Source organism: Cervus elaphus, chromosome 9 (genome assembly GCF_910594005.1).
Source record: "Cervus elaphus chromosome 9, mCerEla1.1, whole genome shotgun sequence".
Classification (NCBI taxonomy): domain Eukaryota; kingdom Metazoa; phylum Chordata; class Mammalia; order Artiodactyla; family Cervidae; genus Cervus; species Cervus elaphus.
Genome location: NC_057823.1, coordinates 99,708,622 through 99,726,413, shown reverse-complemented (window position 1 = coordinate 99,726,413; position 17,792 = coordinate 99,708,622). Strand labels below are relative to the sequence as shown.

At 39.2% G+C, this 17,792-nt stretch overlaps 1 long non-coding RNA gene and 1 pseudogene across 1 annotated transcript in view; one reads left to right on the top strand and one right to left on the bottom strand.

Moving 5' to 3' along the window:
* The window catches only part of LOC122701032, a 28,270-nt gene extending 11,262 nt beyond the window's left edge, over window positions 1-17,008 (top strand). The window contains exon 3 of the long non-coding RNA XR_006342902.1: window positions 16,971-17,008. This is a non-coding gene — a long non-coding RNA (uncharacterized LOC122701032). The remainder of the gene's footprint in view (window positions 1-16,970) is intronic.
* On the bottom strand, window positions 1,727-1,833 carry LOC122701148 (annotated as a pseudogene).
* Window positions 17,009-17,792: the final 784 nt, after the last annotated feature.

The window sequence follows — 17,792 nt, the reverse complement described above, 5'->3', positions numbered from 1 at the left end:
AGAAAATAAAGTCTACCACTGCTTCCATTGTTTCCCCATCCATTTGCCATGAAGTGATGTGATCGGATGCCATGATCTTTGTCTTTTGAATGTTGAGTTTTAAACCAGCTTTTTCACTCTCCTCTTTCACCTTCATCAAGAGGCTCTTTAGTTCCTCTTCAGTTTCTGCCATAACGGTGTCATCTACATATCTGAGGTTATTGATATTTCTCCAGGCAATCTTGATTCCCAGCTTGTGCTTCCTCCAGCCCTGTGTTTCTCATGATGTACTCTGCATATAAGTTAAATAAGCTGGGTGACAATATACAGCCTTAATGTACTCCTTTCCCAATTTAGAACCAGTTCTTTGTTCCATGTCTGGTTCTAACTGTTACTTGTTGACCTGCATACAGGTTTCACAGGAAGCAGGTAAAGTGGTCTGTTATTTCCATCTCTTGAAGAATTTTCCATAGTTTGTTGTGATCCACATTGTCAAAGGTTTTAGTGTAGTCAATGAAGCAGAAGTAGATGTTTTTCTGGAACACTCTTGCTTTTTCAGTGATCCAACAGATGTTGGCAATTTGGTCTCTGGTTTGTCTGCCTTTTCTAAATTCTCTAAGTTCTCTGTTCATGTACTGTTGAAGCCTGGCTTGGAGAATTTTGAGCATTACTTTCGTAGCATGTGAAATGAGTGCAATTATGAAGTAGTTTGAACATTCTTTGGCATTGTCTTCCTTTGGGATTGGAATGAAAACTGATCTTTTCCAGTCCTGTGGCCACTGCTGAGTTTTTCAAATTTGCTGGCATATTGAGTGTAGCACTTTCACAGCATCATCTTTCAGGATTTGAAATAGCTCAACTGGAATTCCATCACCTCTGCTAGCTTTGTTTGTATTGATGCTTCCTGAGGCCCACTTGGCTTCACATTCTAGGATGTCTGGGTCTAGGTTAGTGATCACACCATCATGATCATCTGGGTCATTAAGATCTTTTGTACTTTATGCAAATATGTGATATATTTAATTATTAATTGGTTGTCAATATGGAGCCAAAAGGAATATAAATTATCTCCACAGGCTGATATTTTTACTTAGTGTATATCTGGAAATCACGAATTGGGCTTTTAATATTTAAATTTTCTGTATACACATGGATGGCTGGTTGATACCCCAATAAAGATAATGTTTTTTTCCCCCCGTGAGGAACAGAGAATGTATTTTTAAAGTTAAAACTTTGCTCCTTTTGCTAATGGACTGTATGTCCATATTTTGATGCACCTAGATTTCAACAGAGAAAAACAAGGCCAAGGCCTTTTTTTTCTGTTCAGAAAGAAGAAAATAAATGATTTTGGAATAAAATTTCCCATAATAAATCCTTTGTGTGGACAAAACTCTGCATATGTTATAAACTTAGAACTACATATTATTTTACAGACTATAAAGTTTTGTATGCCTCTTTCCATATGATTTTTTTTAGCATCAAAAAGCAGTAATTCAGTAATTGACAAAATGTCTAACCACTTATCTTACAAACCAAACTCTGACTGTATCCTACAAATGCAAATGTACACCTTATTTTTTTTTTTTTAATTTTTACAACTCATTTAATGGCAACTGGTAATTATTAAACTAGCAATGGTTATCTTCAAAAATTATCCCACTAGCTGTGCTACCATTTCTCAAGGTTGATCAGATACCTAGAGTCACAGACAATTCCCACACAAGATACGTCATATAAATCAGACTTGGTTTATCACCAGCATTTATAAAACCAGACCTAGGCAAAGAACTAGGTCTGGGGACATATGCATGGTCTTAATCAAATGTACATCTTAAAAAAAAGAATTGCTCTTTTATTTGGGAATTGAGTTTGAGAAGGTGTGGTCTGACAGAAATTTAAATAAAACCACTAGATGGAGCCCTGCATCCTGAACGTATCAGAAATGTCAGAAACTTAAGGAGAATGACATTTTCAAACTGGTGTTACCATGGTGACCTGTGTGGCTTGTTCTGGTTGCTTTTCCCTGGGCCATTTTCCCTCTGTTCTAAATACATGAATTTTTCTTTTATGAACATGGTTATACACTGTACCAATGGAAAAATAAATAAGAAATGAACCAACTACCTTTAGAATCACTTCTATATATAATGCCCTATGCTAGTAGTGTCTAATGGGAATTAAAGAGGAAATTTGAATTGTAGCATTTGTCATTACAGAATTTATAATCTAGATTAAGCACAATAGGTGCAGATTAAAAAAATAATAACTAAAATAGCAACAGTAGGAAGTACGTGATTGTGTATAAAATAGAGGTCATTCTTGGTAAGTATGGTTGGATTTAGAGACCTCTGTGTAATGAATTGGGCTTCCCTAATAGCTCAGTTGGTAAAGAATTTGCCTGCAATGCAGGAGACCCCGATTTGATTCCTGGGTCAGGAAGATCCACTGGAGAAGGGAAAGGCTATCCACTCCAGTAGTCTGGCCTGTAAAATTCCATGCTCTGTATAGTTCATGGGGTCACAGAGTCAGACAGGACTGAGCGACTTTCACTCATATGTAATGAATCAGAGGATATGACTCTTGACTCAGTTGTGTCATTAATTTGCTGTGTTTTTGAGACTTTCTTAAACTCATATTTTCAGTTTTTTTTTCTTTTTCTTTTTAAAATATGTGACTTGGACAAAGCAATCTCTAGTCTTACTCAATTTTAATATGCTATGATTTTCCTAAGGTTATAGGAATAATGTGAAGGATACCTTGGCCATGTTAGTCACGAAAGTGTATCCATATGTCTGGACATGTATTCCCCATTTGAAAATGTAAAATTCTGAAGAATAGTATCTGGAGAGGAGAAAAGAAAGAAGGAAGTCAGTCAAAATTATCCATATGACTGGGCACAAGCACATTTATATCACTGTGTTTTTTCAGTTCAAAGCGTTTCAAGTGTTCACAAGAAAAATACACTAAAAACACAGGAAGGACAGTGACATGTCCCTGATACTGTAACAAAGGTTATGACCCCAAGAGTTACTCTAATGAAATAAAAATATTAGAGTTAACACTGATTCTTGGGACTTCTCTTGACTTTCCAGTGGTTAACACTCCATGCTTCTGCAGCAGGTGGGCACACAGGTTCAATTCCTGGTCAGGAACTGATATTCCACATGCTGTGTGGTGTGACCAAAGAATAGAATAGAAAAAAAAAAAAATCCACTGATTTTCTATAGGAACGCCTCTAATTTTTGTTGTTGTTCAGTTGCACAGTCATGTGTGACTCTTTGCAAAGCCAAGGTAGTCCTTGGTGCAACACACCAGGTTATCCTGTCCTTCACTATCTCCCAGAGTTTGCTCAAACTTATGTCCATTGAGTCAATGATGCCTTCCAACCATCTCATCCTCTGTCACAATCTTCTCTTCCTACCTTCAGTCTTTCCAGTGAGTCAACTCTTCGCATCACGTGGCCTAGGTATTGGAGTGTCAGTTTCAGCATTGATTCTTCCAATGGATATTCAGGGTTGTTTCCTTTAGGACTGACTTGTTTGATTATCTCACAGTTCAAGGGACTCTTGAGAGTCTTCTCCAACACAACAGTTAAAGAGCATCAATTCTTCAGTGATCAGCCTTCTTTATGGTCCAATTCTCACATCCGTACATGACTAATGGAAAAACCACAGCTTAGACTTTAGGGACCTTTGTCAGCAAAGCCATGTCTCTGCTTTTCATACACTGTCTAGGTTGGTCATAGCTTTTCTTCCATGGAGCAAGCGTTTTTGTTTTTTTTTTAATTTCATGGCTGCAGTCACCATATGTAGTGATTTTGAAGCCCCGGTATTAAATTCTGCCAATGTTTCCATTTCTTTCCCTCATATTGCCATGAAGTGAAGGAACTGGATTAGTGAAGTGAAGCCATGAAATCAAAAGACACTTGCTTCTTGCAAGAAAAGTTATGATGAACCTAGACAGCATATTAAAAAGCAGAGACATTACTTTGCCAACAAAGGTCCATTTAGTCAAGGCTATGGTTTTCCCAGTAGTCATGTATGGATATGAGAGTTGGACTATAAAGAAAACTGAGTGCTAAAGAATTGATGCTTTTGAACTGTGGTGTTGGAGAAGACTCTTGAGAGTCCCTTGGACTGCAAGGAGGTCCAACCAGTCCATCCTAAAGGAGATCAGTCCTGGGTGTTCATTGGAAGGACTGATGCTGAAGCTGAAACTCCAATACTTTGGCCACCTGATGAGAAGAGCTGACTCATTTGAAAAGATCCTGATGCTGGGAAAGATTGAGGGCAGGAGCAGAAGGGGACGACAGAGGATGAGATGGTTGGATGGCATCACCGACTCAATGGACATGGGTTTGAGTAAACTCCGGGAGTTGATGATGGATAGGGAGACCTGGCGTGCTGTGGTTCAAGGGGTCGCAAAGAGTCGGACACGACTGAGCGACTGAACTGAACTGGACTGAACTGAAGGAACTGGATACCATGATCTTAGCTTTTTGGATACTGAGTTTTAAGCCAGCTTTTTCACTTTCCTTATTCACCTTCATCAAGAGACTCTACAGTTCCTTTTTGCTTTCTTCCATAGGGGTGGTGTCATCTGCATATCTGAGGTTACTGATATTTCTACCAGCAATCTTGATTCCAGCTTGTGCTTCATCCAGTCTGGCATTTTGCATGATGTGCTCTGAATATAAGTTAAATAAGCAGGGTGACAATATACAGCCTTGACGTACTCCTTTCCCAATTTGGAACCAGTCCATTGTTTCATGTCTAGTTTTAACTGTTGCTTCTTGACCTGCATACAGGTTTCTCAGAAGGCAGATAAGGTGGTCTGGTGTTCCCATCTCTTTAAGAATCTTCTGCAGTTCGTTGGGATCTACACAGAGACTTTCGCATAGTCAATGAAGCAGAAGCAGATGTTATTTTCTGGAATTCCCTTGTGTTTTCTTTGATCCAGCAGATGTTGGTGATCTGAACTCTGGTTCTTCTGCCTTTTCTAAATCCAGTCTGAGCATCTGGAAGTTCTTAGTTTATATACTTTTCAAGCTTAGCTTGAAGCATTTTGAGCATTACCTTGTTAGCTTGTGAGATGAGTGCAATTATGGGGTTGTTTGAACATTCTTTGGCATTGACCTTCTCTGGAATTGGGATGAAAAGTGATCTTTTTCCAGTCCTATGGACACATCTCAGTTTTCCAAATTTGCTGGTATGTTGAGTGCAGCACTATCACAGCATCATCTTTGAGGATTTGAAATATCTCAGCTGGAATTCTATCACCTCCACTAGCTTTGTTCATAGTAATGCTTCCTAAAGCCCACTTGACTTCACACAGCAGGATGTCTGGAGTAATCACACCATCGGGATCAGCTGGGTCATTAAGATCTTTTTTTTGTACGGTTCTTCTGTGTATTTGTCCCACCTCTTCTTAATATCTTCTGCAGATCCATACCGTTTCTGTCTTTCATTGTGCCCATCTTTGCAAGAAGTATTCCCTGATATCTCTAATTTTCTTGAAGAGATCTCTAGTCTTTCCTATTGTATTGTTTTCCTCTATTTCTTTGCATCGTTCACTTATGATGGCTTCTTATCTCTTCTCTTGTTCTCTAGAACCTTGCATTCAGAGGGGTATATCTTTTTTTTTTCTCCGTTGCCTTTTGCTTCTCTTCTTTTCTCAGTTATTTGTAAGGCTTCCTCAGACAACCATTTGCCTTTCTTTTTCCTACGGCGGATGGCTTTTATCCCTGACTCCTGTATGATGTTACAAACCTCTGCCCATAGTTTTTCAGGCAGTCTGTCTATCAGATGTAATCCTTGAATCTATTTGTCCCTGTCACTGTACAGTCATAACAGATTTGAGTTTGGTCATACCTGAATGGCCTTGTGGTTTACCCTGTGTGTGTTAGTCACTCAGCTGCGTCCAACTCTTTGTGACCCCAGAAGCTGTAGCCCTCCATGATTCTCTGTGGGATTCTCTAGGCAGGAATACTGGAGTGGATTGCCATTCCTTTCTCCAGAGGATCTTCTCAACCCAGGGATTGAACCCTGGTCTCCTCATTGCAGGCAGATTCTTTACCTTTGGAGGTACAGGAATACTTTCTTTAGTTTAAGTCTGAATTTTGCAATAATGTGTTCTAAATTTTAGGTGTCTTGTAAGTGAAAACAGAAGAGAAAAAAAATCAACAAATCTAATTATTGCATGTATTATTAAAAAAAAAACAAAAAAGGAATAGCTGTTTTTTCAGTGTAATGTATGGAAATCCTCTATGAGACTCAACTTGGAGATGTGTTAGAACTGGAGATTACAGGCCTTTGCCTGAAACCTTGTACTACACTGTAAGTTTTCAGTTTTTAGTTTTTTGAAACTCTAACTTTTGAAAGAAAAAAATAAATGGGTGAGTAAATAAGGAGGAAGCAACACATGAGAAAATAGTAGCAATATGTCTTTGAGTAAAAAAGTGGGTAACGCCATGACAGCCCAGCAGAGTAACTATTTTAGAGATGAGGAGATCTGCGTATCTGCATGTTCTTTTCACACGGTATCACATGACTGTTCAATGTTGGGTTTGTTCAGTTTTGTAATCTCAAATCTTAAGCCCTCAGAGATCCCTCAAAAGACAACCTACTTTAACTCACTGTAATTGCCCCACATCTCCCATCTCCCTGCTTACCCCTGTCTCTCTCACTTACCTGCGTGTTTCTTTACGCAGTGTTGGCCTCCTCACTAGAGGACTGTGCTCCTGACAGACAGCACCCAGAGATTTCCCTTGTGTTTGTGTTTCCACCAATGAGGGTGGAACTGGAACTTCTAGGTTTTGCTTCCCAAGTAAAAATAAAGTGACTCTACACACTGCCCCTGCAAAACGTCCCCAGCAATGTAATAACCCTAGGGAATAAATAACCATTAATATCTATAAAGTATATTAATTTTTTTTGAGTTTACTTATTTATCCATAGATATTTATAGTTACTTTTTAATCACTTATCCATAGCATTTTAAAAACAAGGTACAATAAGATTACAGAAGAAAATACACTCCAGGTCAAAACTGATGGTGTTTTACGTTTTCTTAGATTGTTCCCTAGAGCTCTTTTTCATTCAGCGCTCCCTCAGAAGTAAAGATTACTTTGACTTCTATAACCACAGATTAATTTGCATTGATTTTTATTTTTATTAATCAAGTTATAAAGTACATACTCATTTGAGTATAGCTTCTTTTGTTGAAGGTAGTATTTTTGAGATCCCATTTAGATTATTTAGTGCACTGTGGTCCATGCTTTTATAGCAGAGTAATATTTCATCTTAGGAATTAGCCCATTTTGTTTACACACTCTATGTTGATAAACTTATATGTTTTCTAGCTTAGCACTCTTTTGGGTAAAGATACTATGGACATTAGTGTACGTGCTTTCAGATCTACATAATTTTTATATTTTCTCTACATGTTTTGTTTTTTAGACATATATATTATATCTTTTGGCAAAGTCACATATTTCTCTTCCAATCTGCCCTTTTCCACACTTTGTTTATCGCCTATTTGAACTGAAGAGTTTGCATATCTTCTACTTACCTGTCTTGGAAATTACCAATGATGTTTGCTGCTCCATCTAGGTTACCAGTGAACCTACCCATTGAGTTCTTAATTGCATTTTGCAGCTCTGAAGTGTCCATTCATTTCTTTTTTTGACAGAATTAGATTCTCCTTTGAATTCTTTGGTTTTCAGTGGACCACTCATTGTAGTTTTGAGGCCTTATCTATATTTCCAAATATAGACCATCTCTGGGTCTTCCCCTCTTTCCTTTTTCATCTTATATCAACTACTTTACTGCCTGTTTTCATGTTTCACAACTTTATATTTTTCCCCTTAAAGATAACCAGATACTGGAATTCGAAAAGATCATATCAACACTTAGGAATGTTAAAAATCTTTTCATGAAGCAAAATTACTGGTAGTTCATCCGGATTCTGTTACAGCTTTGGTTATAGGTTTTGTTATAGAGGGTCTAGAGGAGCTTTGTTCTTATTTCTAAAGTGTGGCTCTTATCTTGAAGGAGTACCCCCCTTGCATAGGCTAGGGCCTCTCTGGAGTCTCATCTGAAAGCCAGTTGTGTCCAGAAAGCTTTCTCCACTCTGAGTTGGAACTTCAACATCTCCTCACCACTCTGAGAAATTTCTGTTTTCAGCCACTCAGCACTTTTCTATGCTACGCCTTCCAGAGATGTGTTTAATGTATGTGAAGTTTTGAAGTTGGCCCAGCAGCCAAGGTGAGCTTTTGTCCAGATTTTTGGTTTCAGGTGTTCCTTCTCTGTATCTCTCCCCTTGTAAGAATTCAACCCTAAATCCCAGTAGCTTTGCTAACCCATACAAATACAGAAAGATACAGAAATATCTTTCTTCTCCTGCTGTTTCTTGATTGGGCTCTATTTTCCTGACTTACAGTTTGGAAAACCTCTTTAAAGAGACAGCAACAGAGAATGAAATTCCTTGCATTGTGTGCCATCCAATCAGTACAAAGAACTGCTAACTATATTTTTCCATATTTTGTAAGTTTTTTATTGGAGAGTAAATTTAATAGATGATAGTCTGTCTCAATTGGAATTAGAAGTTCTCTAAGGGATCTTAATTTGTGAGTTATAAGGAAATACATTGTGCCTCTTTTTTCATTGTTTGTTCACTAATTTTTGAATAAATATAAATGTAGCACCTATTATTTGCAAGTACTAAGCCCTGAGGATACAGATGTACAAAAACAAACATGGATCATGCCTTCGTGGAGCTTTGAAAAGAAAATAATCATTAAATAATTAAACATGCAGAAAAAATAATTAGTCCACATCTTATGAATGGAACAGAGTTAGAAATAGAAGTTGCTAGGAGAATGTATAATACACAGGCTATCCAGATCAGCGCATTATGAAATCAATTTAGTATTGTTGTTTTTTACATTTACTGTTGAAGCCCATGTATCTACAATGTTTTTGGCAGCAGTCATTTAAATAAAGTGGGAGCAACATGTTTCTACAAATACTAAGAATACTTTAAAAAAAATGTTTGGGACACATTTTCCTCTTTGTAATGTAAAATACCAGCACAGGAGCAGAAAGAAAAATATCCCCCTAAAATATTATGCTTTCTGCAAAGACTATGAGTTCAGCTTATTCATTTGGAAGAAGCAAGTAATATATTTAGGTGAAATGTTGCCTATGGGGACCAAGTGAGACATGTGAGTTTCCAACTGAACATCAGCTTCTCTTGGGGAAAAAACAGTTTTGTGTAAACAATCTTTTGGCAGATGTTTTCTTTTAAATGTCTGTTGTTCACTGAAAAGTGAATTTTATTATATAAAAATGATAAACATTTCCCAGAACAACTGAGCACAAAGCCATTTTCCCACAACCTCATCTGTCACTATTGTCAAAAATAGATATTTGATACAAGGTTTGCAGGAAGGTCAGGAGATAATTTATTTAATTTAATGACTCAAATTGAATGTTTTAAAGAGGCTTTGAGCCTTGCTCCATTTAGGTATTACTAAATGAAGCCACTGTGTCTTCAATCACTCTACTACCATTAATGACCAAGCCTTTATTGAGTTTTTTAAGACCAGTACTGAGCTCAGGTTAGATGAATACAGTACAACCAAAGTTATGAGTTCAACTTCCAAGAATAGCAGTATTTTGAAAACAATAAGAATTCATGAAATTAAGAGTACTTATGAGTTGCTAACTAATAGGTGTCATTTTCATCATAGAGGACTGGAATGCAAAATTAGGAAGTCCAGAGATACCTAAAGTAACAGGCAAATTTGGTCTTGGAGTAGAAAACGAAGCAGGGCAAAGGTTAACGGAGTTTTCCCAAGAGAACACACTGGTCATAGCAAACACACTCTTCCAATATCACAAGAGACCACTCTATACATGGACATCAGATGGTCAATACTGATATGATTGATTATATTCTTTGCAGCTAAAGATGGAGAAGCTCTAACGAGTCAGCAAAAATAAGACCTTGAACTGACAGTAACTCTGATCATGAACTCCTTATTGCCAATTTCAAACTTAATTGAAGAAAGCAGGGAAAACCACTAGACCTTTCAGGTATGGCCTAAATCAAATTCCTTACGATTATACAGTGGAAGTTGGAAACAGATTCAAGGGATTAGATCTGATAGGCAGAGTGCCTGAAGAATTAAGGACAGAAGTTCATGAAATGCTACAGGAGGCACTGGTCAAGACCATCACCAAGGAAAAGAAATGCAAAACGGCAAAATGGTTGTCTGAGGAGGCCTTACAAATAGCTGAGAAAAGAAGAGAAGCTAAAGGCAAAGGAGAAAAGGAAAGCTATATCCATCTGAATGCAGAGTTCCAAAGAACAGCAAGGAGAGATAAGAAAACCTTCCTCAGCGATCAATGCAAAGAAATAGAGGAAGACAACAGAATGGGAAAGACTAGAGATCTCTTCAAGAAAATTAGAGAAACCAAGGGAACGTTTCATGCAAAGATGGGCACAATAAAGAACAGAAAGTGTATGGACCTAACAGAAGCAAAAGATCATGAAGAGGTGGGAAGAATACACAGAAGAACTGTACAAAAAAGATCTTCATGACCCAGATAATCACAATGGTATGCTCACTCACTTAGAGCCAGATATCCCAGAGTCTGAAGTCAAGTGGGCCTTAGGAAGCATCACTACGAACAAAGCTAGAGGAGGTGATGGAATTCCAGTTGAGCTATTTCAAGTTCTAAAGATGATGCTATGGAAGTGCTGCATTCAGTATGTCACCAAATTTGGAAAACTCAGCAGTGGCTACAGGACTGGAAAAGATCAGTTTTCATTCCATTCCCAAAGAAAGGCAATGCCAAAGACTGCTCAAACTATTGCACAACTGCACTCATCTCACACACTAGCAAAGTAATGCTTAAAATTCTCCAAGTGAGGCTTCAACAGTATGTGAACCAAGAACTCCAAGATGTTCAAGCTGGATTTATAAAAGGCAGCGGAACAAGAGATTAGATTACCAAATCAGTTGGATCACAGAGAAATCAAGAGCATTCCAGAAAAACATATACTTCTGCTTTACTGACTATCGCAAAGCCTTTGACTGTGTGGATCACAACAAACCGTGGAAAATTCTTCAAGAGATGGGAATACCAGACCACCTGACCTGCTTCCTGAGAAATGTGTATGCAGGTCAAGAAGCAACAGAACTGGACATGGAACAAGGGACTGCTTCCAAACTGGGAAAGGAGTAGATCAAGTCTGTATTTTGTCACCCTGCTTATTTAACTGTTATGCAGAGTACATCATGTTAAATGTCAGACTGGATGAAGCACAAACTAGAATCAGATTATTGAGAGAAATATCAATAACATCACATATGTCAATGACACCACCCTTATGGCAGAAAGCAAAGAGTAACTGAAGAGCCTCTTGATGAACATAAAGAGGAGAGTGAAAATCATGGTTTAAAATTCAATATTCAAAAAACAAAGATCATGGCATCTGATCCCATCACTTCAGGAAAAATAGATGGGGAAACAACAGAAACAGTGATAGACTTTATTTTCTTGGGCTCCAAAATCACTGCAGGTGGTGACTGCAGCCATGAAATTAAAAGACGCTTGCTCCTTGGAAGAAATGCTATGACTAACCTTGACAGCATATTAAAAAGCAGAGACATTACTTTGCCGACAAAAGTCCATCTAGTCAAAGCCATGGTTTTTCCAGTAGTCATGTATGGATGTGAGAGTTGGACCATAAAGAAAGCTGAATGCTGAAGAATTGATGCTTTTGAACTGTGGTGTTGGAGAAGACTCTTGAGAGTCCTTTGGACTGCAAGGAGATCCAACCAGTCCATCCTAAAGGAGATCAGTCCTGGGTGTTCATTGGAAGGACGGATGCTGAAGCTGCATCTTAGGCCAATACTTTGGCCATCTGATGCGATGAACTGACTCATTGGAAAAGACTCTCTGATGCCAGGAAAGATTGAAGGCAGGGAGAGAAGGGGACGACAGAGGATGAGATGGTTGGATGGCATCACCGACACAATAGACATGAGTTTGAGCAATCTCCAAGAGTTGGTGATAGACAGGGAAGCCTGGTGTGTTGCAGTCCATGGGGTCCTAAAGAGTTGGACACGACTGAGTGACTGAACTGAACTGATGAGTTGCTAACTTTTGTGACACAGGCAGTAAGCTTAAGCTCAAAGAATGAAGAATGAAATGAAGCTTCTATGACTTAGAACTGTAGTAAAAGGTTTGGTTAAGAAGGAAGGAGCAGAGATGGTTCTAAGTCACATAACAACCTAGTGGAGGTTGAAATAAGAGAATGACGCAGGGAACGGTTAAGCCCTTAAGCTCTGGTCTGGAAGGACCTAAGTGATCCTTGTCATGGAGCAGAGAGTATCCTGGATATGTGCTCTGCATTCTCAGCCTACAAAGTGCTCAGGAGACAGTCCTTTCAGGACTCATGTGTTGTACATGTCACATCTTCATGTGTTTTGGAACATCACAGATGAGGCTAATTCCAAAGCTTTCAGGAGATACTGGGCTAGCAAATGACATTTGTGGCTTCCCTGGTGGCTCAGTGGTAAAGAATCTGCCCACCAATTCAGAAGACTCAGGTTCAATCTCTGGGTCAGGAAGACTCCCAGCAGAAGGAGATGGCAACCCACTCGTTTTCTTGCCTGGGAAAACCCATGGACAGAGTAGACTGGTGGGTTACTGTCCAGGGGTCACAGAGTTGGACATTGACTTAGTGACCAGAGACAATAACCATAACAGATGACATTTACTTATAATAGCTTAATTTCCCCCTGCCAAGTATAACTGAGATTCCAGTGAGGGATGTTTGTGACTATGGAAATAAGAATTGTAATCTCAACCTTAACTATCTCTAGAGACTTGAAAATATTTTTTGTGGTTCTTAAAAAGGAACATACAGAATAGAATTGGATGTTCTTATTGATGCCTCTGTAAAGAAAGAAAAACAAACAAAAGAGGAAATGTTTCCAAAAAACCATAAGCAAAATGATTTATAAATATGTTGTGAATTGTTCAGACTTTACCCAGCCTCTGGGTAAAGTTAACTTATTTGGGTAATGTAATAGGTGAACTCTGAAAAAGTTCTATTTATATTTCCTCTCATAGATTAATAAAAATCCCTTTAACCATAGGGGATTGAACATAGTATAAAACAGCCAACACACCTTCACATACAACTTAGGAAATTGAATAACAAAAGTAAGAAGCTCAGACTCTCAGAATGATTCTTTTTCTGGTTTTTGATACACAATGTCTGTGGACAGAAGGAGAGAGGCATGCTGAGAGAGGGAAGGGAAAATCAAGCTGCCTGCAGAACAAGACGCTTGAGCGCTTCATGGAAGAGGGAAGATTAAACCTCCAGCTTTCTCATGGGTGACAAGAGCTGACAATCGCCCCATCACCCACTGCCCAGTGTTGTCTGGGGGCTGATAACAGGCAGAATAAAACCAAAGTGGAGCCTTTTCTTATTGCTCACAGAGCCCAGCATGACCAAACAGCACAGCGAGCTGGCAATAAGGCTGCACCACTTGGAGCTTGCTTTCTCTTGTTACTTTTCTTTAAATCTCCGTTGTCAGCAAAGCAAACCTTTGACTGAGGGAAGCGATCCGTTGAACGTGCAGGAATCAGGATAGACAAGCAGGCTTTCAGTAATATTTTGGAAGAGAGGAAAATATCCCAAACCCTCATTTTGAGGCCTCACACCCATTAGCAGAATCGCTGGTAGTCATAAATTTTCCAGGATTAAGATTTGCCTCTCTGCAAATATCAAGAATCCTTCGATTTATACACCCAGATGGAATTCCACCCTGAACACTTCATTCAAATGGCTACTGTATGATTTTCTTAAATTATCTAAAATATTTCCAAAATGTAATGAACACACACAGACACACAGACACAGACACAGACACAGACACACACACACACAGACACACACACACACACACATAACACAAAATTAAAACTATACTGAATGGGGGACTTCCCTGGCAGTCCCCATGGTTAAGATGTTGTGCTTTGGCTGCTGCAGGCGCTGCAGGTTCGATCCATGGTCTGGGAACTAAGATCTCACATGCCGCAGAGCAAAGCCAAATTAAATAAAAAATAAAGTTCTCTACCATGCCAAGGTGAAAGTGTTAGTCATTCAGTCATGTCCGACTCTTTGCGATCCCATGGACTATAGCCCGCCAGGCTCCTCTGTCCATGGAAATCTCCAGGCAAGAATCCTGGAGTGGGTCACCAGTTCCTTCTCCAGGAGATCTTCCTGACCCAGGGATTGAACCCAGGTCTCCCGCATTGCAGATTCTTTTCCGTTTGAGCTACCTGGGAAGTCTCCCTACCATGCCCAAGGTAATGCAAATAAAATATTAAATTAAAATTTTAATTTAATTAAAACATAATTAAAGGTCTAGTAAAATATATCTCTCCCTATCTTGTCTCCTAACCCCTCCTCTTTCATAACTACTTGCATTAAAGTAATTATCCTGCAAGAATAGTCTATGCGTGTGCAAATATCACCTTGTTACACAACTTGGCACACACAAGCACAGTAACAGGGCTTCCCTGGTGGCTGAGTGGTAAAGAGTCTGCCTGCAGTGCAGGAGATGCAGGCAACAAGGGGTCAAGGGTTGTATCCCTGGGTCGGAAGATCCCCTGGAGGAGGAAATGGCAACCCACTCCATTATTTTTGCCGGAGAATTCCATGGACAGAGGAGCCTGGTGGGCTACAGTCCATGGGGTTGCAAAGAATCAGACATGACTGAGGGACTGAGCACACACATTAATAGCCTCCCACACACACCTTCTGTCTTCACTTAACAATGAACCTTAAAACTAATTGTGTCAGTATATACAAAATAACCTCAAACCTTTTAATAATGGCACAATATTTTGTATCAATATATCATGATTTTTTCCAACTGGTCCCATATGAATGGATAATTGGATAACTTAGGTTGCTTCTGGCCCTTTGCTTTCATTCCTAGTTATTTCATTAAGTGAATATATGTAATCATACGTGATTATATCTGTCATATAAATTTATCAGGCTTAATTCCAAAGAAGATATGGTTAATTTATACTCTCCCCAGTGAACATGCAAAACAAGACTCCCCATAAGTTCTCTCCTTTGATTTTTAATTACATGTTCCCGCATAACACCAAATTTCATCTATTTTAATTGTTTCACTTAGATACTTTTGCTCTGACTACCAACTCTGCCTCAGAATTAGATCCCTTGATCTTGGTCAAATACACTGTTATCTTAACACTTCCTCCCCTAACCCGCACCATTATCGGATCGTCACTGATACTTCAGGAAGTTTAAGTGGAAAAACTTGAAAGTATTTCTCTACTTGTTTTATTTTGCTTGATCAGTTCAGTCACTCAGTCGTGTCCGACTTTTTCTGACCCCTTGAATCGCAGCACACCAGGCCTCCCTGTCTATCACCAACTCCAGGAGTCTACCCAAACCCATGTATATTGAGTTGGTGATGCCATCCAGCCATCTCATCCTCTGTCGTCCCCTTCTCCTCCTGCCTTCAATCATTTCCAGCATCAGGGTCTTTTTAAATGAGTCAGTTCTTCACATCAGGTGGCCAAAATATTGGAGTTTCAGCTTCAACATCAGTCCTTCCAATGAACACCCAGGACTGATTTCCTCTAGGATGGACTGGTTGGATCTTCCTGCAATCAAAGGGACTCTCAAGAGTCTTCTCCAACACCACAGTTCAAAAGCATCAATTCTTCGGCACTCAGCTTTCTTTATGGTCCAACTCTCACATCCATACATGACCACTGGAAAAACCATAGCCTTGACTAGTCGGACCTTTGTTGGCAAAGTAATGTTGCTGCTTTTAAATATGCTATCTAGGTTGGTCATAACTTTCCTTCCAAGGAGTAAGTGTCTTTTAATTTCATGACTACAATCACCATCTGCAGTGATTTTGGAGCCCAAAAACGTAAAGTCAGCCACTGTTTCCACTGTTTCCCCATCTATTTGCCATGAAATGATGGGACCAGATGCCATGATCTTAGTTTTCTGACTGTTGAGCTTTAAGCCAACTTTTTCACTTTCCTCCTTCACTTTCATCAAGAGGCTCTTTAGTTCCTCTTCACTTTCTGCCATAAGGGTGGTGTCATCTGCATATCTGAGGTTATTGATATTTCTCCCAGCAATCTTGATTCCAGCTTGTGTTTCATCCAGCCCAGTGTTTCTTATGATGTACTCTGCATATAAGTTAAATAAGCAGGGTAACATTATAGAGCCTTGAGATACTTCTTTTCCTATTTGAAACAGTCTACTGTTCCATGTCCATTTCTAACTGTTTCTTCCTGACCTGCATACAGGTTTCTCAAGAGACTGGTTAGATGGTATGATATTTCCATCTCTTTAAGCATTTTCCACAGTTTACTGTGATCCACACAGTCAAAAGCTTTGGCATAGTCAATAAAGTAGAAACAGATGTTTTTCTGGAACTCTCTTGCTTTTCCCATGATCCAGCGGATGCTGGCAATTTGGTCTCTGGTTCCTCTGCCTTTTCTAAAACCAGCTTGAACATCTGGGAGTTCAGGGTTCACATATTGCTGAAGTCTGGCTTGCAGAATTTTGAGCATTACTTTACTAATGTTTGAGATGAGTGCAATTGTGCGGTAGTTTGAGCATTCTTTGGCATTGCCTTTCTTTAGAATTGGAATGAAAACTGACCTTTTCCAGTCCTGTGGCCACTGCTGAGTTTTCCAACTTTGCTGGCATATTGAGTGCAGCATTTTCACAGCATCATCTTTCAGGATTTGAAATAGCTCAACTGGAATTCCATCACCTCCACTAGCTTTGTTCGTAGTGATGCTTTCTAAGGCCCACTTGACTTCACATTCCAGGATGTCTTGCCTTAGGTGAGTGATCACACCTTCGTGATTATCTGGGTCATACAGATCCATTTTGTACAGTTCTTCTGTGTATTCTTGCCACCTCTTCTTAATATCTTCTGCTTCTGTTAGGTCCATACCATTTCTGTCCTTTATTGAGCCCATCTTTGCATGAAATGTTCCCTTGGTATCTCTAATTTTCTTGAAGAGATCTCTAGTTTTTCCCATTCTGTTATTTTCCTCTATTTCTTTGCAATGATCACTAAGGAAGGCTTTCTTATCTCTCCTTGCTATTCTTTGGAACTCTGCATTCAGATGGAAATATCTTTCCTTTTCTCCTTTGCTTTTCACTTCTCTTCTTTTCACAGCTATTTGTAAGGCCTCCTCAGACAGCCATTTTGCTTTTTTGCATTTGTTTTCCATGGGGATGGTCTTAATCCCTGTCTCCTGTACAATGTCACGAACCTCCATCCATAGTTCATCAGGCATCTGTCTATCAGATCTAGTAACTTAAATCTATTTCTCACTTCCACTGTATAGTCATAAGGGATTTGATTTAGGTCATATCTGAATGGTCCAGTGGTTTTCCCTACTTTCTTCAATTTAAGTCTGAATTTGGCAATAGGAGTTCATGATCTGAGCCACAGTCAGCTCCTGGTCTTGTTTTTGCTGACTGAATAGAATTTCTCCATCTTTGGCTGCAAAGAATATAATCAATCTGATTTCAGTGTTTGCCACCTGGTGATGTCCATGTGTAGTCTTCTCTTTTGTTGTTGGAAGAGGGTGTTTGCTATGACCAGTGCATTCTCTTGGCAAAACTCTATGAGCCTTTGCCCTGCTTCATTCTGTACTCCAACGCCAAATATGTCTGTTACTCCAGGTGTTTCCTGACTACCTACTTTG